Source organism: Paralichthys olivaceus, chromosome 9, assembly GCF_024713975.1.
Source record: "Paralichthys olivaceus isolate ysfri-2021 chromosome 9, ASM2471397v2, whole genome shotgun sequence".
NCBI classification, from domain to species: Eukaryota; Metazoa; Chordata; class Actinopteri; order Pleuronectiformes; family Paralichthyidae; genus Paralichthys; species Paralichthys olivaceus.
In genome coordinates, this window is record NC_091101.1 from 6,350,161 (window position 1) to 6,370,393 (window position 20,233).

The 20,233-nt window shown below is 46.1% G+C and overlaps 23 non-coding genes across 23 annotated transcripts; all 23 read right to left on the bottom strand.

The window, feature by feature from the left end:
- Positions 1-71: 71 nt before the first annotated feature.
- Positions 72-153, bottom strand: trnal-uag (transfer RNA leucine (anticodon UAG)). Its single transcript has one exon. It is a non-coding gene; the product is annotated as a tRNA-Leu (tRNA).
- An 824-nt stretch (positions 154-977) lies between these two features.
- Positions 978-1,059, bottom strand: trnal-aag (transfer RNA leucine (anticodon AAG)). The gene has a single exon. It is a non-coding gene; the product is annotated as a tRNA-Leu (tRNA).
- A 651-nt stretch (positions 1,060-1,710) lies between these two features.
- Positions 1,711-1,782, bottom strand: trnam-cau (transfer RNA methionine (anticodon CAU)). The gene has a single exon. It is a non-coding gene; the product is annotated as a tRNA-Met (tRNA).
- A 259-nt stretch (positions 1,783-2,041) lies between these two features.
- On the bottom strand, positions 2,042-2,123 carry trnal-aag (transfer RNA leucine (anticodon AAG)). Its single transcript has one exon. It is a non-coding gene; the product is annotated as a tRNA-Leu (tRNA).
- Positions 2,124-6,146: 4,023 nt separating this feature from the next.
- On the bottom strand, positions 6,147-6,228 carry trnal-uag (transfer RNA leucine (anticodon UAG)). Its single transcript has one exon. It is a non-coding gene; the product is annotated as a tRNA-Leu (tRNA).
- Positions 6,229-7,052: 824 nt separating this feature from the next.
- trnal-aag (transfer RNA leucine (anticodon AAG)) lies at positions 7,053-7,134 on the bottom strand. Its single transcript has one exon. It is a non-coding gene; the product is annotated as a tRNA-Leu (tRNA).
- A 651-nt stretch (positions 7,135-7,785) lies between these two features.
- On the bottom strand, positions 7,786-7,857 carry trnam-cau (transfer RNA methionine (anticodon CAU)). The gene has a single exon. It is a non-coding gene; the product is annotated as a tRNA-Met (tRNA).
- Positions 7,858-8,116: 259 nt separating this feature from the next.
- Positions 8,117-8,198, bottom strand: trnal-aag (transfer RNA leucine (anticodon AAG)). Its single transcript has one exon. It is a non-coding gene; the product is annotated as a tRNA-Leu (tRNA).
- Positions 8,199-12,221: 4,023 nt separating this feature from the next.
- On the bottom strand, positions 12,222-12,303 carry trnal-uag (transfer RNA leucine (anticodon UAG)). Its single transcript has one exon. It is a non-coding gene; the product is annotated as a tRNA-Leu (tRNA).
- An 809-nt stretch (positions 12,304-13,112) lies between these two features.
- Positions 13,113-13,184, bottom strand: trnam-cau (transfer RNA methionine (anticodon CAU)). Its single transcript has one exon. It is a non-coding gene; the product is annotated as a tRNA-Met (tRNA).
- Positions 13,185-13,434: 250 nt separating this feature from the next.
- Positions 13,435-13,516, bottom strand: trnal-uag (transfer RNA leucine (anticodon UAG)). The gene has a single exon. It is a non-coding gene; the product is annotated as a tRNA-Leu (tRNA).
- Positions 13,517-14,167: 651 nt separating this feature from the next.
- On the bottom strand, positions 14,168-14,239 carry trnam-cau (transfer RNA methionine (anticodon CAU)). The gene has a single exon. It is a non-coding gene; the product is annotated as a tRNA-Met (tRNA).
- A 259-nt stretch (positions 14,240-14,498) lies between these two features.
- On the bottom strand, positions 14,499-14,580 carry trnal-aag (transfer RNA leucine (anticodon AAG)). The gene has a single exon. It is a non-coding gene; the product is annotated as a tRNA-Leu (tRNA).
- Positions 14,581-15,072: 492 nt separating this feature from the next.
- Positions 15,073-15,144, bottom strand: trnam-cau (transfer RNA methionine (anticodon CAU)). Its single transcript has one exon. It is a non-coding gene; the product is annotated as a tRNA-Met (tRNA).
- A 250-nt stretch (positions 15,145-15,394) lies between these two features.
- Positions 15,395-15,476, bottom strand: trnal-uag (transfer RNA leucine (anticodon UAG)). Its single transcript has one exon. It is a non-coding gene; the product is annotated as a tRNA-Leu (tRNA).
- A 651-nt stretch (positions 15,477-16,127) lies between these two features.
- trnam-cau (transfer RNA methionine (anticodon CAU)) lies at positions 16,128-16,199 on the bottom strand. The gene has a single exon. It is a non-coding gene; the product is annotated as a tRNA-Met (tRNA).
- A 259-nt stretch (positions 16,200-16,458) lies between these two features.
- trnal-aag (transfer RNA leucine (anticodon AAG)) lies at positions 16,459-16,540 on the bottom strand. The gene has a single exon. It is a non-coding gene; the product is annotated as a tRNA-Leu (tRNA).
- A 492-nt stretch (positions 16,541-17,032) lies between these two features.
- Positions 17,033-17,104, bottom strand: trnam-cau (transfer RNA methionine (anticodon CAU)). Its single transcript has one exon. It is a non-coding gene; the product is annotated as a tRNA-Met (tRNA).
- Positions 17,105-17,354: 250 nt separating this feature from the next.
- trnal-uag (transfer RNA leucine (anticodon UAG)) lies at positions 17,355-17,436 on the bottom strand. The gene has a single exon. It is a non-coding gene; the product is annotated as a tRNA-Leu (tRNA).
- Positions 17,437-18,087: 651 nt separating this feature from the next.
- On the bottom strand, positions 18,088-18,159 carry trnam-cau (transfer RNA methionine (anticodon CAU)). Its single transcript has one exon. It is a non-coding gene; the product is annotated as a tRNA-Met (tRNA).
- A 250-nt stretch (positions 18,160-18,409) lies between these two features.
- On the bottom strand, positions 18,410-18,491 carry trnal-uag (transfer RNA leucine (anticodon UAG)). Its single transcript has one exon. It is a non-coding gene; the product is annotated as a tRNA-Leu (tRNA).
- Positions 18,492-19,142: 651 nt separating this feature from the next.
- Positions 19,143-19,214, bottom strand: trnam-cau (transfer RNA methionine (anticodon CAU)). Its single transcript has one exon. It is a non-coding gene; the product is annotated as a tRNA-Met (tRNA).
- A 250-nt stretch (positions 19,215-19,464) lies between these two features.
- On the bottom strand, positions 19,465-19,546 carry trnal-aag (transfer RNA leucine (anticodon AAG)). Its single transcript has one exon. It is a non-coding gene; the product is annotated as a tRNA-Leu (tRNA).
- Positions 19,547-20,233: the final 687 nt, after the last annotated feature.

A 20,233-nucleotide genomic window follows, 5' to 3' on the forward strand; every position in this document is an offset into this window, starting at 1 on the left:
CCTTTGACATACCACATAGCTCGGCTGCCTCTTGCAGTAGTAGTCAACACACACAAGTGAACACATTCAATTGGCAGTGGTGGGATTTGAACCCACGCCTCCTAAGAGACTGGAGCCTAAATCCAGCGCCTTCGACCACTCGGCCACACTACCTCTTTTCGTGCTGTTTTTACCAAAACAGAGCCGAGGCATGTAGATAAAAAGGCCTTGTTTGACGACAATTGGACAACGAAACCGAAGACAACAGGGGTGGAATTAAATTGGAATATTCAAACCCATACCCTGTGCGAGTAGAGAGTTTTTATCCCAGAGCAAAAGACCACACAACTTTCAAGCAAAGGATTCAACTCTTGGGTCTGTTCTGTCACATTTCAACTTCAAAACCCAAAGCAAGTCACTTTCGGCAGAGGGTGAGTTCCTGCTTAGACCACAGGGACAAGGTAGACATATTATAGAGCTTTATCCCAGAGCAAAAGACCACACAACTTTCAAGCAAAGGATTCAACTCTTGGGTCTGTTCTGGCACATTTAAACTTCAAAACACAAAGCAAGTCACTTTCGGCAGAGGGTGAGTTCCTGCTTAGACTGCAGGGAGACGGTAGACATAGTAGTGAACATGCAAGTTGATGAAGGATAAGGAACCCTTTAGCAGAGGATGGTTTCGATCCATCGACCTCTGGGTTATGGGCTCAGCACGCTTCCGCTGCGCCACTCTGCTCTTTTTTTCAAGTAATTTCATACAAACGCACTCCATGGTTTCAATAGGTTTTCTTAGCAAACAAATCAATTGGACATGGAGGAGGGGATTGGTAAATGTGAAGCAAACTGCCACAAGGGAAATGTGCACATCTGTACCTTGTTTCAAAATGGGCCTTCCAGACAGTCCCTTATATGTGCCTCATTGGACCTTTGACATGCCACATAGCTCAGCTGCCTCTTGCAGTCGTAGTCAACACACACAAGTGAACACTTTCAGTTGGCAGTGGTGGGATTTGAACCCACGCCTCCTAAGAGACTGGAGCCTTAATCCAGCGCCTTTGACCACTCGGCCACACTACCTCTTTTCGTGCTGTTTTTACCAAAACAGAGCCGAGGCATGTAGATAAAAAGGCCTTGTTTGATGACAATTGGACAATGAAACCGAAGACAACAGGGATGGAATTAAATTGGAATATTCAAACCCATACCCTGTGCGAGTAGAGAGTTTTTATCCCAGAGCAAAAGACCACACAACTTTCAAGCAAAGGATTCAACTCTTGGGTCTGTTCTGTCACATTTCAACTTCAAAATCCAAAGCAAGTCACTTTCGGCAGAGGGTGAGTTCCTGCTTTGACCACAAGGACAAGGTAGACATATTATAGAGCTTTATCCCAGAGCAAAAGACCACACAACTTTCAAGCAAAGGATTCAACTCTTGGGTCTGTTCTGTCACATTTCAACTTCAAAACCCAAAGCAAGTCACTTTCGGCAGAGGGTGAGTTCCTGCTTAGACCACAGGGACAAGGTAGACATATTATAGAGCTTTATCCCAGAGCAAAAGACCACACAAGTTTCAAGCAAAGGATTCAACTCTTGGGTCTGTTCTGGCACATTTAAACTTCAAAACACAAAGCAAGTCACTTTCGGCAGAGGGTGAGTTCCTGCTTAGACTGCAGGGAGACGGTAGACATAGTAGTGAACATGCAAGTTGATGAAGGATAAGGAACCCTTTAGCAGAGGATGGTTTCGATCCATCGACCTCTGGGTTATGGGCCCAGCACGCTTCCGCTGCGCCACTCTGCTCTTTTTTTCAAGTAATTTCATACGAACGCACTCCATGGTTTCAATAGGTTTTCTTAGCAAACAAATCAATTGGACATGGAGGAGGGGATTGGTAAATGTGAAGCAAACTGCCACAAGGGAAATATGCACATCTGTACCTTGTTTCAAAATGGGCCTTCCAGACAGTCCCTTATATGTGCCTCATTGGACCTTTGACATGCCACATAGCTCAGCTGCCTCTTGCAGTCGTAGTCAACACACACAAGTGAACACTTTCAGTTGGCAGTGGTGGGATTTGAACCCACGCCTCCTAAGAGACTGGAGCCTTAATCCAGCGCCTTTGACCACTCGGCCACACTACCTCTTTTCGTGCTGTTTTTACCAAAACAGAGCCGAGGCATGTAGATAAAAAGGCCTTGTTTGATGACAATTGGACAATGAAACCGAAGACAACAGGGATGGAATTAAATTGGAATATTCAAACCCATACCCTGTGCGAGTAGAGAGTTTTTATCCCAGAGCAAAAGACCACACAACTTTCAAGCAAAGGATTCAACTCTTGGGTCTGTTCTGTCACATTTCAACTTCAAAACCCAAAGCAAGTCACTTTCGGCAGAGGGTGAGTTCCTGCTTTGACCACAAGGACAAGGTAGACATATTATAGAGCTTTATCCCAGAGCAAAAGACCACACAACTTTCAAGCAAAGGATTCAACTCTTGGGTCTGTTCTGTCACATTTCAACTTCAAAACCCAAAGCAAGTCACTTTCGGCAGAGGGTGAGTTCCTGCTTAGACCACAGGGACAAGGTAGATAGATAGATAGATAGATAGATAGAGTACTTTATTCATCCCCGGAGGGAAATTAAGGTGTCATAGCAGCTTGTGTATCGGAACACAACAAAACACAATGCAATAGAACAAAACAAAACATTTGGATAAAAAGAACAGAAACAGAAACACAAGATGAATAGGCAGACAAGTAGTGCAGTGGCAATATGATGATAATAGTAATAATGATATGATGGTAATGTTATTGTTAGACAGTATATAAGAATATTAGTACAGTATATATTTATATATATATATATAGTATACAATATAACATAATATATATTTATATAGACAGTAATTATACCAATATAATAGCAGTATATAGTAATAATGGCAGCAATAGTATATATAATAATAATAATAGTAGTAGTAGTAGTGATAATAATAATATAATAATAGCATGTACACATGTATAAATATGTGTATATAGACTTGTAAATCCGAAGAATATACAGAGAATATGCAGAGTATGCAGAGTATGATATAATATGATATGATATATAATATATAGTAGGGTATAATTATAAGTACTTGACTATACAATATACTGGCAGTGTAAGAATACGTGGACTGGATGTGCAAAAGACAATATTATTGTATAAAAAGGTCTGTAATATTAAAGTGGTTTAAATTAACACACGTAGTGTAGTGCAGGGTACATGGTGCAAAGGTGACAGGTATATTAGTGCAGTTCTGTGATGGTGGCTCTGACAGAGGTAGATGAGTTATAGAGTCTTATTGCGGTTGGGAGGAACGATTTCCTGTATCGCTCCTTAGAGCAGCGGGGTTGGATGAGCCTGTGGCTGAAGCTGCTCTTTAGCTTGTCCAGTGTTTTGTGGAGGGGGTGAGAGGGATTGTCCATGATTGCCAGCAGTTTTGCCAGCATCCTGTTCTCCACCACCTCCTCCAGGGTGACAAGCTTAGAGCCAACCACAGACTCGGCTTTCCTGATGATTTTGTTCAGTCTGTTGGCGTCCTTTGCCTTGATGCCCGCACCCCAGGACACCACAGCAAAGAAAATGGTGCTCGCCACAACAGACTGATAGAACATCTGCAGCATCTTGTTGCAGACATTGAAGGACCCGAGCCTCCTCAGGAAGTAAAGCCGGCTCAGGCCCTTCTTGTAGACGGCCTCTGTGTGGGTGGACCAGTCCAGTTTATTATCCAGTGTGATACCCAGGTACTTGTATGCAGGTACCACCTCCACATCCGTCCCACCGATGCAGACAGGAGAGGGCATGGGCTTGTTCCTCCTGAAATCCACCACCATCTCCTTCGTCTTCTCCACGTTGAGCTGCAGGCGGTTCTCCCCACACCACTTCACAAAGCGGTCGACCAGGTCCCTGTACTCAGCCTCCCCCCCGCCCTCAACACACCCCACAATGGCCGTGTCATCAGAGAACTTCTGCAGATGACACGACTCAGTGCAGTGCTTAAAATCAGCAGTGTATGTGGTGAAGAGGAAGGGGGACAGTACAGTTCCCTGGGGGGCCCCGATGTTACTGATCAGACGATCAGACACACAGTTCTGTAATCTCACAAACTGTGGTCTGCCCGTCAGATAGTCATCGACCCAAGTGATGAGGGGAGCACTCACCCGCGTGCCCTCCAGTTTGGCCTTCAGCAGTCTGGGCTGGATGGTGTTGAAGGCGCTGGAGAAATCAAAAAACATGATCCGGACTGAGGTGTTGGGTCTGTCCAGAGAGGAGTAGGCCTTCTGCAGCAGGTAGATGATTGCATCATCAACCCCAACATGGGGCTGATATGCAAACTGCAGGGGGTCTTGTGATGGGCACACCAGTGGTCTGAGGTGTGCCAATACCAGTCTCTCCATGACCTTCATGATGTGAGAGGTCAGTGCCACCGGCCTGTAGTCCTCCAGTGCAGCAGGGCGTCCTTTTTTGGGCACTGGGACCAGGCAGGATGTTTTCCAGAGCACTGGCACTCTCTGAAGGTGTAGGCTCAGGTTGAAGAGGTGCTGGAGGACTCCACAGAGCTGGCTGGAACATGCCTTCAGCACACGAGGGCTGATGCGGTCCGGTCCAGCAGCTTTCCTGTGTTTGAGCCTCTCCAGCTCTCTCCTCACCTGGCTGGCTGTGATGTGCAGTCCAGACTGGAGGGTAGGGGATGTCAGTGGTGGGTTTGAGGGTGATGCAAAGAGGTGTGTGTTGCAGGAGGTGGTGGTGGTGGGGGACTGTGGGTGATGTGAGGATGTCCCGGGGGTGGAAGGTGTGAAAAAGTCTGTGGTGAAAGCCAGCGGAGGGGTGGGGGGAGATGGTGACGGGTGTGGTGTGGGGCAGAGGGTGGTGGGGGGAGGTGGGGGGTTGTTGCTCTGAGAAGCAGTAGAGGCAGTGGAGGGTCCGCTGGGGGTGGGGGGGTTGTTGTTGAACCTATTGAAGAACGTGTTCAGCTCGTTCGCACGTCGTTCATCCCCCGTTGCTCCCTCACCTCTCCTCTGGAAGCCGGTGATCTCCTTCATCCCACTCCAGACGTCTCTGCTATTGTTGTCCTCCAGTTTGTGCTCCAGTTTTCTTCTGTAGTTGTCCTTGCTCTCCCTGATGCTGCGCTTTAGCTCCCTTTGTACCCGTTTGAGTTCTGCTCTGTCCCGTGATCTAAAGGCTCTCTTCTTCTCGTTGAGAAGGGCCTTCAGGTCGCTTGTTACCCACGGTTTGTTATTTGGGTAACAGCGGACCTCTTTAGTGGGGATGGTGTTGTCTATGCAGAACCCAATGTACTCAGAGACACAGTCAGTCATGCCACCAATGTCCTCACCATGTGGCTCATACAGAGCATCCCAGTCTGTGGCCTCCAGCGCTCCACGCAGTGTTTCCATGGCCTCAGGAGTCCATTTCCTCACTGTCCTCACTTTGACTGGGTGCCGCTGAACCACAGGCTTGTATGATGGGGAGAGCAGGACTAGGTTGTGGTCTGATCTGCCCAGTGGTGGCAGGGCAGTGGAGCTGTATGCATCCTTAACATTTGCATACAGCAGGTCCAAAGTCTTATTGTCACGGGTGGCACATATTATAGACATATTATAGAGCTTTATCCCAGAGCAAAAGACCACACAAGTTTCAAGCAAAGGATTCAACTCTTGGGTCTGTTCTGGCACATTTAAACTTCAAAACACGAAGCAAGTCACTTTCGGCAGAGGGTGAGTTCCTGCTTAGACTGCAGGGAGACGGTAGACATAGTAGTGAACATGCAAGTTGATGAAGGATAAGGAATCCTTTAGCAGAGGATGGTTTCGATCCATCGACCTCTGGGTTATGGGCCCAGCACGCTTCCGCTGGGCCACTCTGCTCTTTCTTTCAAGTAATTTCATACGAACGCACTCCATGGTTTCAATAGGTTTTCTTAGCAAACAAATCAATTGGACATGGAGGAGGGGATTGGTAAATGTGAAGCAAACTGCCACAAGGGAAATGTGCACATCTGTACCTTGTTTCAAAATGGGCCATCCCTTATATGTACCTCATTGGACCTTTGACATACCACATAGCTCGGCTGCCTCTTGCAGTAGTAGTCAACACACACAAGTGAACACATTCAATTGGCAGTGGTGGGATTTGAACCCACGCCTCCTAAGAGACTGGAGCCTAAATCCAGCGCCTTCGACCACTCGGCCACACTACCTCTTTTCGTGCTGTTTTTACCAAAACAGAGCCGAGGCATGTAGATAAAAAGGCCTTGTTTGACGACAATTGGACAACGAAACCGAAGACAACAGGGGTGGAATTAAATTGGAATATTCAAACCCATACCCTGTGCGAGTAGAGAGTTTTTATCCCAGAGCAAAAGACCACACAACTTTCAAGCAAAGGATTCAACTCTTGGGTCTGTTCTGTCACATTTCAACTTCAAAACCCAAAGCAAGTCACTTTCGGCAGAGGGTGAGTTCCTGCTTAGACCACAGGGACAAGGTAGACATATTATAGAGCTTTATCCCAGAGCAAAAGACCACACAACTTTCAAGCAAAGGATTCAACTCTTGGGTCTGTTCTGGCACATTTAAACTTCAAAACACAAAGCAAGTCACTTTCGGCAGAGGGTGAGTTCCTGCTTAGACTGCAGGGAGACGGTAGACATAGTAGTGAACATGCAAGTTGATGAAGGATAAGGAACCCTTTAGCAGAGGATGGTTTCGATCCATCGACCTCTGGGTTATGGGCTCAGCACGCTTCCGCTGCGCCACTCTGCTCTTTTTTTCAAGTAATTTCATACAAACGCACTCCATGGTTTCAATAGGTTTTCTTAGCAAACAAATCAATTGGACATGGAGGAGGGGATTGGTAAATGTGAAGCAAACTGCCACAAGGGAAATGTGCACATCTGTACCTTGTTTCAAAATGGGCCTTCCAGACAGTCCCTTATATGTGCCTCATTGGACCTTTGACATGCCACATAGCTCAGCTGCCTCTTGCAGTCGTAGTCAACACACACAAGTGAACACTTTCAGTTGGCAGTGGTGGGATTTGAACCCACGCCTCCTAAGAGACTGGAGCCTTAATCCAGCGCCTTTGACCACTCGGCCACACTACCTCTTTTCGTGCTGTTTTTACCAAAACAGAGCCGAGGCATGTAGATAAAAAGGCCTTGTTTGATGACAATTGGACAATGAAACCGAAGACAACAGGGATGGAATTAAATTGGAATATTCAAACCCATACCCTGTGCGAGTAGAGAGTTTTTATCCCAGAGCAAAAGACCACACAACTTTCAAGCAAAGGATTCAACTCTTGGGTCTGTTCTGTCACATTTCAACTTCAAAATCCAAAGCAAGTCACTTTCGGCAGAGGGTGAGTTCCTGCTTTGACCACAAGGACAAGGTAGACATATTATAGAGCTTTATCCCAGAGCAAAAGACCACACAACTTTCAAGCAAAGGATTCAACTCTTGGGTCTGTTCTGTCACATTTCAACTTCAAAACCCAAAGCAAGTCACTTTCGGCAGAGGGTGAGTTCCTGCTTAGACCACAGGGACAAGGTAGACATATTATAGAGCTTTATCCCAGAGCAAAAGACCACACAAGTTTCAAGCAAAGGATTCAACTCTTGGGTCTGTTCTGGCACATTTAAACTTCAAAACACAAAGCAAGTCACTTTCGGCAGAGGGTGAGTTCCTGCTTAGACTGCAGGGAGACGGTAGACATAGTAGTGAACATGCAAGTTGATGAAGGATAAGGAACCCTTTAGCAGAGGATGGTTTCGATCCATCGACCTCTGGGTTATGGGCCCAGCACGCTTCCGCTGCGCCACTCTGCTCTTTTTTTCAAGTAATTTCATACGAACGCACTCCATGGTTTCAATAGGTTTTCTTAGCAAACAAATCAATTGGACATGGAGGAGGGGATTGGTAAATGTGAAGCAAACTGCCACAAGGGAAATATGCACATCTGTACCTTGTTTCAAAATGGGCCTTCCAGACAGTCCCTTATATGTGCCTCATTGGACCTTTGACATGCCACATAGCTCAGCTGCCTCTTGCAGTCGTAGTCAACACACACAAGTGAACACTTTCAGTTGGCAGTGGTGGGATTTGAACCCACGCCTCCTAAGAGACTGGAGCCTTAATCCAGCGCCTTTGACCACTCGGCCACACTACCTCTTTTCGTGCTGTTTTTACCAAAACAGAGCCGAGGCATGTAGATAAAAAGGCCTTGTTTGATGACAATTGGACAATGAAACCGAAGACAACAGGGATGGAATTAAATTGGAATATTCAAACCCATACCCTGTGCGAGTAGAGAGTTTTTATCCCAGAGCAAAAGACCACACAACTTTCAAGCAAAGGATTCAACTCTTGGGTCTGTTCTGTCACATTTCAACTTCAAAACCCAAAGCAAGTCACTTTCGGCAGAGGGTGAGTTCCTGCTTTGACCACAAGGACAAGGTAGACATATTATAGAGCTTTATCCCAGAGCAAAAGACCACACAACTTTCAAGCAAAGGATTCAACTCTTGGGTCTGTTCTGTCACATTTCAACTTCAAAACCCAAAGCAAGTCACTTTCGGCAGAGGGTGAGTTCCTGCTTAGACCACAGGGACAAGGTAGATAGATAGATAGATAGATAGATAGAGTACTTTATTCATCCCCGGAGGGAAATTAAGGTGTCATAGCAGCTTGTGTATCGGAACACAACAAAACACAATGCAATAGAACAAAACAAAACATTTGGATAAAAAGAACAGAAACAGAAACACAAGATGAATAGGCAGACAAGTAGTGCAGTGGCAATATGATGATAATAGTAATAATGATATGATGGTAATGTTATTGTTAGACAGTATATAAGAATATTAGTACAGTATATTTATATATATATATATATAGTATACAATATAACATAATATATATTTATATAGACAGTAATTATACCAATATAATAGCAGTATATAGTAATAATGGCAGCAATAGTATATATAATAATAATAATAGTAGTAGTAGTAGTGATAATAATAATATAATAATAGCATGTACACATGTATAAATATGTGTATATAGACTTGTAAATCCGAAGAATATACAGAGAATATGCAGAGTATGCAGAGTATGATATAATATGATATGATATATAATATATAGTAGGGTATAATTATAAGTACTTGACTATACAATATACTGGCAGTGTAAGAATACGTGGACTGGATGTGCAAAAGACAATATTATTGTATAAAAAGGTCTGTAATATTAAAGTGGTTTAAATTAACACACGTAGTGTAGTGCAGGGTACATGGTGCAAAGGTGACAGGTATATTAGTGCAGTTCTGTGATGGTGGCTCTGACAGAGGTAGATGAGTTATAGAGTCTTATTGCGGTTGGGAGGAACGATTTCCTGTATCGCTCCTTAGAGCAGCGGGGTTGGATGAGCCTGTGGCTGAAGCTGCTCTTTAGCTTGTCCAGTGTTTTGTGGAGGGGGTGAGAGGGATTGTCCATGATTGCCAGCAGTTTTGCCAGCATCCTGTTCTCCACCACCTCCTCCAGGGTGACAAGCTTAGAGCCAACCACAGACTCGGCTTTCCTGATGATTTTGTTCAGTCTGTTGGCGTCCTTTGCCTTGATGCCCGCACCCCAGGACACCACAGCAAAGAAAATGGTGCTCGCCACAACAGACTGATAGAACATCTGCAGCATCTTGTTGCAGACATTGAAGGACCCGAGCCTCCTCAGGAAGTAAAGCCGGCTCAGGCCCTTCTTGTAGACGGCCTCTGTGTGGGTGGACCAGTCCAGTTTATTATCCAGTGTGATACCCAGGTACTTGTATGCAGGTACCACCTCCACATCCGTCCCACCGATGCAGACAGGAGAGGGCATGGGCTTGTTCCTCCTGAAATCCACCACCATCTCCTTCGTCTTCTCCACGTTGAGCTGCAGGCGGTTCTCCCCACACCACTTCACAAAGCGGTCGACCAGGTCCCTGTACTCAGCCTCCCCCCCGCCCTCAACACACCCCACAATGGCCGTGTCATCAGAGAACTTCTGCAGATGACACGACTCAGTGCAGTGCTTAAAATCAGCAGTGTATGTGGTGAAGAGGAAGGGGGACAGTACAGTTCCCTGGGGGGCCCCGATGTTACTGATCAGACGATCAGACACACAGTTCTGTAATCTCACAAACTGTGGTCTGCCCGTCAGATAGTCATCGACCCAAGTGATGAGGGGAGCACTCACCCGCGTGCCCTCCAGTTTGGCCTTCAGCAGTCTGGGCTGGATGGTGTTGAAGGCGCTGGAGAAATCAAAAAACATGATCCGGACTGAGGTGTTGGGTCTGTCCAGAGAGGAGTAGGCCTTCTGCAGCAGGTAGATGATTGCATCATCAACCCCAACATGGGGCTGATATGCAAACTGCAGGGGGTCTTGTGATGGGCACACCAGTGGTCTGAGGTGTGCCAATACCAGTCTCTCCATGACCTTCATGATGTGAGAGGTCAGTGCCACCGGCCTGTAGTCCTCCAGTGCAGCAGGGCGTCCTTTTTTGGGCACTGGGACCAGGCAGGATGTTTTCCAGAGCACTGGCACTCTCTGAAGGTGTAGGCTCAGGTTGAAGAGGTGCTGGAGGACTCCACAGAGCTGGCTGGAACATGCCTTCAGCACACGAGGGCTGATGCGGTCCGGTCCAGCAGCTTTCCTGTGTTTGAGCCTCTCCAGCTCTCTCCTCACCTGGCTGGCTGTGATGTGCAGTCCAGACTGGAGGGTAGGGGATGTCAGTGGTGGGTTTGAGGGTGATGCAAAGAGGTGTGTGTTGCAGGAGGTGGTGGTGGTGGGGGACTGTGGGTGATGTGAGGATGTCCCGGGGGTGGAAGGTGTGAAAAAGTCTGTGGTGAAAGCCAGCGGAGGGGTGGGGGGAGATGGTGACGGGTGTGGTGTGGGGCAGAGGGTGGTGGGGGGAGGTGGGGGGTTGTTGCTCTGAGAAGCAGTAGAGGCAGTGGAGGGTCCGCTGGGGGTGGGGGGGTTGTTGTTGAACCTATTGAAGAACGTGTTCAGCTCGTTCGCACGTCGTTCATCCCCCGTTGCTCCCTCACCTCTCCTCTGGAAGCCGGTGATCTCCTTCATCCCACTCCAGACGTCTCTGCTATTGTTGTCCTCCAGTTTGTGCTCCAGTTTTCTTCTGTAGTTGTCCTTGCTCTCCCTGATGCTGCGCTTTAGCTCCCTTTGTACCCGTTTGAGTTCTGCTCTGTCCCGTGATCTAAAGGCTCTCTTCTTCTCGTTGAGAAGGGCCTTCAGGTCGCTTGTTACCCACGGTTTGTTATTTGGGTAACAGCGGACCTCTTTAGTGGGGATGGTGTTGTCTATGCAGAACCCAATGTACTCAGAGACACAGTCAGTCATGCCATCAATGTCCTCACCATGTGGCTCATACAGAGCATCCCAGTCTGTGGCCTCCAGCGCTCCACGCAGTGTTTCCATGGCCTCAGGAGTCCATTTCCTCACTGTCCTCACTTTGACTGGGTGCCGCTGAACCACAGGCTTGTATGATGGGGAGAGCAGGACTAGGTTGTGGTCTGATCTGCCCAGTGGTGGCAGGGCAGTGGAGCTGTATGCATCCTTAACATTTGCATACAGCAGGTCCAAAGTCTTATTGTCACGGGTGGCACATATTATAGACATATTATAGAGCTTTATCCCAGAGCAAAAGACCACACAAGTTTCAAGCAAAGGATTCAACTCTTGGGTCTGTTCTGGCACATTTAAACTTCAAAACACGAAGCAAGTCACTTTCGGCAGAGGGTGAGTTCCTGCTTAGACTGCAGGGAGACGGTAGACATAGTAGTGAACATGCAAGTTGATGAAGGATAAGGAATCCTTTAGCAGAGGATGGTTTCGATCCATCGACCTCTGGGTTATGGGCCCAGCACGCTTCCGCTGGGCCACTCTGCTCTTTCTTTCAAGTAATTTCATACGAACGCACTCCATGGTTTCAATAGGTTTTCTTAGCAAACAAATCAATTGGACATGGAGGAGGGGATTGGTAAATGTGAAGCAAACTGCCACAAGGGAAATGTGCACATCTGTACCTTGTTTCAAAATGGGCCATCCCTTATATGTGCCTCATTGGACCTTTGACATACCACATAGCTCGGCTGCCTCTTGCAGTAGTAGTCAACACACACAAGTGAACACATTCAATTGGCAGTGGTGGGATTTGAACCCACGCCTCCTAAGAGACTGGAGCCTAAATCCAGCGCCTTCGACCACTCGGCCACACTACCTCTTTTCGTGCTGTTTTTACCAAAACAGAGCCGAGGCATGTAGATAAAAAGGCCTTGTTTGACGACAATTGGACAACGAAACCGAAGACAACAGGGGTGGAATTAAATTGGAATATTCAAACCCATACCCTGTGCGAGTAGAGAGTTTTTATCCCAGAGCAAAAGACCACACAACTTTCAAGCAAAGGATTCAACTCTTGGGTCTGTTCTGTCACATTTCAACTTCAAAACCCAAAGCAAGTCACTTTCGGCAGAGGGTGAGTTCCTGCTTAGACCACAAGGACAAGGTAGACATATTATAGAGCTTTATCCCAGAACAAAAGACCACACAACTTTCAAGCAAAGGATTCAACTCTTGGGTCTGTTCTGGCACATTTCAACTTCAAAACCCAAAGCAAGTCACTTTCGGCAGAGGGTGAGTTCCTGCTTAGACTGCAGGGACAAGGTAGACATATTATAGAGCTTTATCCCAGAGCAAAAGACCACACAACTTTCAAGCAAAGGATTCAACTCTTGGGTCTGTTCTGTCACATTTCAACTTCAAAACCCAAAGCAAGTCACTTTCGGCAGAGGGTGAGTTCCTGCTTAGACTGCAGGGACAAGGTAGACATATTATAGAGCTTTATCCCAGAGCAAAAGACCACACAACTTTCAAGCAAAGGATTCAACTCTTGGGTCTGTTCTGTCACATTTCAACTTCAAAACCCAAAGCAAGTCACTTTCGGCAGAGGGTGAGTTCCTGTTTAGACCACAGGGACAAGGTAGACATAGTAGTGAACATGCAAGTTGATGAAGGATAAGGAATTCTTTAGCAGAGGATGGTTTCGATCCATCGACCTCTGGGTTATGGGCCCAGCACGCTTCCGCTGCGCCACTCTGCTCTTTTTTTCAAGTGATTTCATACGAACGCACTCCATGGTTTCAATAGGTTTTCTTAGCAAACAAATCAATTGGACATGGAGGAGGGGATTGGTAAATGTGAAGCAAACTGCCACAAGGGAAATGTGCACATCTGTACCTTGTTTCAAAATGGGCCATCCCTTATATGTGCCTCATTGGACCTTTGACATACCACATAGCTCGGCTGCCTCTTGCAGTAGTAGTCAACACACACAAGTGAACACATTCAATTGGCAGTGGTGGGATTTGAACCCACGCCTCCTAAGAGACTGGAGCCTAAATCCAGCGCCTTCGACCACTCGGCCACACTACCTCTTTTCGTGCTGTTTTTACCAAAACAGAGCCGAGGCATGTAGATAAAAAGGCCTTGTTTGACGACAATTGGACAACGAAACCGAAGACAACAGGGGTGGAATTAAATTGGAATATTCAAACCCATACCCTGTGCGAGTAGAGAGTTTTTATCCCAGAGCAAAAGACCACACAACTTTCAAGCAAAGGATTCAACTCTTGGGTCTGTTCTGTCACATTTCAACTTCAAAACCCAAAGCAAGTCACTTTCGGCAGAGGGTGAGTTCCTGCTTTGACCACAAGGACAAGGTAGACATATTATAGAGCTTTATCCCAGAGCAAAAGACCACACAACTTTCAAGCAAAGGATTCAACTCTTGGGTCTGTTCTGTCACATTTCAACTTCAAAACCCAAAGCAAGTCACTTTCGGCAGAGGGTGAGTTCCTGCTTAGACCACAGGGACAAGGTAGACATATTATAGAGCTTTATCCCAGAGCAAAAGACCACACAACTTTCAAGCAAAGGATTCAACTCTTGGGTCTGTTCTGGCACATTTAAACTTCAAAACACAAAGCAAGTCACTTTCGGCAGAGGGTGAGTTCCTGCTTAGACTGCAGGGAGACGGTAGACATAGTAGTGAACATGCAAGTTGATGAAGGATAAGGAATCCTTTAGCAGAGGATGGTTTCGATCCATCGACCTCTGGGTTATGGGCCCAGCACGCTTCCGCTGCGCCACTCTGCTCTTTTTTTCAAGTAATTTCATACGAACGCACTCCATGGTTTCAATAGGTTTTCTTAGCAAACAAATCAATTGGACATGGAGGAGGGGATTGGTAAATGTGAAGCAAACTGCCACAAGGGAAATGTGCACATCTGTACCTTGTTTCAAAATGGGCCTTCCAGACAGTCCCTTATATGTGCCTCATTGGACCTTTGACATGCCACATAGCTCAGCTGCCTCTTGCAGTCGTAGTCAACACACACAAGTGAACACTTTCAGTTGGCAGTGGTGGGATTTGAACCCACGCCTCCTAAGAGACTGGAGCCTTAATCCAGCGCCTTTGACCACTCGGCCACACTACCTCTTTTCGTGCTGTTTTTACCAAAACAGAGCCGAGGCATGTAGATAAAAAGGCCTTGTTTGATGACAATTGGACAATGAAACCGAAGACAACAGGGATGGAATTAAATTGGAATATTCAAACCCATACCCTGTGCGAGTAGAGAGTTTTATCCCAGAGCAAAAGACCACACAACTTTCAAGCAAAGGACTCAACTCTTGGGTCTGTTCCGGCACATTTCAACTTCAAAACCCAAAGCAAGTCTCTTTCAGCAGAGGGTGAGTTCCTGCTTAGACCACAGGGACAAGGTAGACATATTATAGAGCTTTATCCCAGAGCAAAAGACCACACAACTTTCAAGCAAAGGATTCAACTCTTGGGTCTGTTCTGTCACATTTAAACTTCAAAACCCAAAGCAAGTCACTTTTGGCAGAGGGTGAGTTCCTGCTTAGACTGCAGGGAGACAGTAGACATAGTAGTGAACATGCAAGTTGATGAAGGATAAGGAACCCTTTAGCAGAGGATGGTTTCGATCCATCGACCTCTGGGTTATGGGCCCAGCACGCTTCCGCTGCGCCACTCTGCTCTTTTTTTCAAGTAATTTCATACGAACGCACTCCATGGTTTCAATAGGTTTTCTTAGCAAACAAATCAATTGGACATGGAGGAGGGGATTGGTAAATGTGAAGCAAACTGCCACAAGGGAAATGTGCACATCTGTACCTTGTTTCAAAATGGGCCATCCCTTATATGTGCCTCATTGGACCTTTGACATACCACATAGCTCGGCTGCCTCTTGCAGTAGTAGTCAACACACACAAGTGAACACATTCAATTGGCAGTGGTGGGATTTGAACCCACGCCTCCTAAGAGACTGGAGCCTAAATCCAGCGCCTTCGACCACTCGGCCACACTACCTCTTTTCGTGCTGTTTTTACCAAAACAGAGGCGAGGCATGTAGATAAAAAGGCCTTGTTTGACGACAATTGGACAACGAAACCGAAGACAACAGGGGTGGAATTAAATTGGAATATTCAAACCCATACCCTGTGCGAGTAGAGAGTTTTTATCCCAGAGCAAAAGACCACACAACTTTCAAGCAAAGGATTCAACTCTTGGGTCTGTTCTGTCACATTTCAACTTCAAAACCCAAAGCAAGTCACTTTCGGCAGAGGGTGAGTTCCTGCTTTGACCACAAGGACAAGGTAGACATATTATAGAGCTTTATCCCAGAGCAAAAGACCACACAACTTTCAAGCAAAGGATTCAACTCTTGGGTCTGTTCTGTCACATTTCAACTTCAAAACCCAAAGCAAGTCACTTTCGGCAGAGGGTGAGTTCCTGCTTAGACCACAGGGACAAGGTAGACATATTATAGAGCTTTATCCCAGAGCAAAAGACCACACAACTTTCAAGCAAAGGATTCAACTCTTGGGTCTGTTCTGGCACATTTAAACTTCAAAACACAAAGCAAGTCACTTTCGGCAGAGGGTGAGTTCCTGCTTAGACTGCAGGGAGACGGTAGACATAGTAGTGAACATGCAAGTTGATGAAGGATAAGGAACCCTTTAGCAGAGGATGGTTTCGATCCATCGACCTCTGGGTTATGGGCCCAGCACGCTTCCGCTGCGCCACTCTGCTCTTTTTTTCAAGTAATTTCATACGAACGCACTCCATGGTTTCAATAGGTTTTCTTAGCAAACAAATCAATTGGACATGGAGGAGGGGATTGGTAAATGTGAAGCAAACTGCCACAAGGGAAATGTGCACATCTGTACCTTGTTTCAAAATGGGCCTTCCAGACAGTCCCTTATATGTGCCTCATTGGACCTTTGACATGCCACATAGCTCAGCTGCCTCTTGCAGTCGTAGTCAACACACACAAGTGAACAGTTTCAGTTGGCAGTGGTGGGATTTGAACCCACGCCTCCTAAGAGACTGGAGCCTTAATCCAGCGCCTTTGACCACTCGGCCACACTACCTCTTTTCGTGCTGTTTTTACCAAAACAGAGCCGAGGCATGTAGATAAAAAGGCCTTGTTTGATGACAATTGGACAATGAAACCGAAGACAACAGGGATGGAATTAAATTGGAATATTCAAACCCATACCCTGTGCGAGTAGAGAGTTTTATCCCAGAGCAAAAGACCACACAACTTTCAAGCAAAGGACTCAACTCTTGGGTCTGTTCCGGCACATTTCAACTTCAAAACCCAAAGCAAGTCACTTTCAGCAGAGGGTGAGTTCCTGCTTAGACCACAGGGACAAGGTAGACATATTATAGAGCTTTATCCCAGAGCAAAAGACCACACAACTTTCAAGCAAAGGATTCAACTCTTGGGTCTGTTCTGGCACATTTCAACTTCAAAACCCAGAGCAAGTCACTTTCGGCAGAGGGTGAGTTCCTGCTTAGACTGCAGGGAGACGGTAGACATAGTAGTGAACATGCAAGTTGATGAAGGATAAGGAACCCTTTAGCAGAGGATGGTTTCGATCCATCGACCTCTGGGTTATGGGCCCAGCACGCTTCCGCTGCGCCACTCTGCTCTTTTTTTCAAGTAATTTCATACGAACGCACTCCATGGTTTCAATAGGTTTTCTTAGCAAACAAATCAATTGGACATGGAGGAGGGGATTGGTAAATGTGAAGCAAACTGCCACAAGGGAAATGTGCACATCTGTACCTTGTTTCAAAATGGGCCATCCCTTATATGTGCCTCATTGGACCTTTGACATACCACATAGCTCGGCTGCCTCTTGCAGTAGTAGTCAACACACACAAGTGAACACATTCAATTGGCAGTGGTGGGATTTGAACCCACGCCTCCTAAGAGACTGGAGCCTAAATCCAGCGCCTTCGACCACTCGGCCACACTACCTCTTTTCGTGCTGTTTTTACCAAAACAGAGCCGAGGCATGTAGATAAAAAGGCCTTGTTTGACGACAATTGGACAACGAAACCGAAGACAACAGGGGTGGAATTAAATTGGAATATTCAAACCCATACCCTGTGCGAGTAGAGAGTTTTTATCCCAGAGCAAAAGACCACACAACTTTCAAGCAAAGGATTCAACTCTTGGGTCTGTTCTGTCACATTTCAACTTCAAAACCCAAAGCAAGTCACTTTCGGCAGAGGGTGAGTTCCTGCTTTGACCACAAGGACAAGGTAGACATATTATAGAGCTTTATCCCAGAGCAAAAGACCACACAACTTTCAAGCAAAGGATTCAACTCTTGGGTCTGTTCTGTCACATTTCAACTTCAAAACCCAAAGCAAGTCACTTTCGGCAGAGGGTGAGTTCCTGCTTAGACCACAGGGACAAGGTAGACATATTATAGAGCTTTATCCCAGAGCAAAAGACCACACAACTTTCAAGCAAAGGATTCAACTCTTGGGTCTGTTCTGTCACATTTAAACTTCAAAACCCAAAGCAAGTCACTTTTGGCAGAGGGTGAGTTCCTGCTTAGACTGCAGGGAGACGGTAGACATAGTAGTGAACATGCAAGTTGATGAAGGATAAGGAATCCTTTAGCAGAGGATGGTTTCGATCCATCGACCTCTGGGTTATGGGCCCAGCACGCTTCCGCTGCGCCACTCTGCTCTTTTTTTCAAGTAATTTCATACGAACGCACTCCATGGTTTCAATAGGTTTTCTTAGCAAACAAATCAATTGGACATGGAGGAGGGGATTGGTAAATGTGAAGCAAACTGCCACAAGGGAAATGTGCACATCTGTACCTTGTTTCAAAATGGGCCATCCCTTATATGTGCCTCATTGGACCTTTGACATACCACATAGCTCGGCTGCCTCTTGCAGTAGTAGTCAACACACACAAGTGAACACATTCAATTGGCAGTGGTGGGATTTGAACCCACGCCTCCTAAGAGACTGGAGCCTAAATCCAGCGCCTTCGACCACTCGGCCACACTACCTCTTTTCGTGCTGTTTTTACCAAAACAGAGCCGAGGCATGTAGATAAAAAGGCCTTGTTTGACGACAATTGGACAACGAAACCGAAGACAACAGGGGTGGAATTAAATTGGAATATTCAAACCCATACCCTGTGCGAGTAGAGAGTTTTTATCCCAGAGCAAAAGACCACACAACTTTCAAGCAAAGGATTCAACTCTTGGGTCTGTTCTGTCACATTTCAACTTCAAAACCCAAAGCAAGTCACTTTCGGCAGAGGGTGAGTTCCTGCTTTGACCACAAGGACAAGGTAGACATATTATAGAGCTTTATCCCAGAGCAAAAGACCACACAACTTTCAAGCAAAGGATTCAACTCTTGGGTCTGTTCTGTCACATTTCAACTTCAAAACCCAAAGCAAGTCACTTTCGGCAGAGGGTGAGTTCCTGCTTAGACCACAGGGACAAGGTAGACATATTATAGAGCTTTATCCCAGAGCAAAAGACCACACAAGTTTCAAGCAAAGGATTCAACTCTTGGGTCTGTTCTGGCACATTTAAACTTCAAAACACAAAGCAAGTCACTTTCGGCAGAGGGTGAGTTCCTGCTTAGAGTGCAGGGAGACGGTAGACATAGTAGTGAACATGCAAGTTGATGAAGGATAAGGAACCCTTTAGCAGAGGATGGTTTCGATCCATCGACCTCTGGGTTATGGGCCCAGCACGCTTCCGCTGCGCCACTCTGCTCTTTTTTTCAAGTAATTTCATACGAACGCACTCCATGGTTTCAATAGGTTTTCTTAGCAAACAAATCAATTGGACATGGAGGAGGGGATTGGTAAATGTGAAGCAAACTGCCACAAGGGAAATGTGCACATCTGTACCTTGTTTCAAAATGGGCCATCCCTTATATGTGCCTCATTGGACCTTTGACATACCACATAGCTCGGCTGCCTCTTGCAGTAGTAGTCAACACACACAAGTGAACACATTCAATTGGCAGTGGTGGGATTTGAACCCACGCCTCCTAAGAGACTGGAGCCTTAATCCAGCGCCTTTGACCACTCGGCCACACTACCTCTTTTCGTGCTGTTTTTACCAAAACAGAGCCGAGGCATGTAGATAAAAAGGCCTTGTTTGATGACAATTGGACAATGAAACCGAAGACAACAGGGATGGAATTAAATTGGAATATTCAAACCCATACCCTGTGCGAGTAGAGAGTTTTATCCCAGAGCAAAAGACCACACAACTTTCAAGCAAAGGACTCAACTCTTGGGTCTGTTCCGGCACATTTCAACTTCAAAACCCAAAGCAAGTCTCTTTCAGCAGAGGGTGAGTTCCTGCTTAGACCACAGGGACAAGGTAGACATATTATAGAGCTTTATCCCAGAGCAAAAGACCACACAACTTTCAAGCAAAGGATTCAACTCTTGGGTCTGTTCTGTCACATTTCAACTTCAAAACCCAAAGCAAGTCACTTTCGGCAGAGGGTGAGTTCCTGCTTTGACCACAAGGACAAGGTAGACATATTATAGAGCTTTATCCCAGAGCAAAAGACCACACAACTTTCAAGCAAAGGATTCAACTCTTGGGTCTGTTCTGTCACATTTCAACTTCAAAACCCAAAGCAAGTCACTTTCGGCAGAGGGTGAGTTCCTGCTTAGACCACAGGGACAAGGTAGACATATTATAGAGCTTTATCCCAGAGCAAAAGACCACACAACTTTCAAGCAAAGGATTCAACTCTTGGGTCTGTTCTGGCA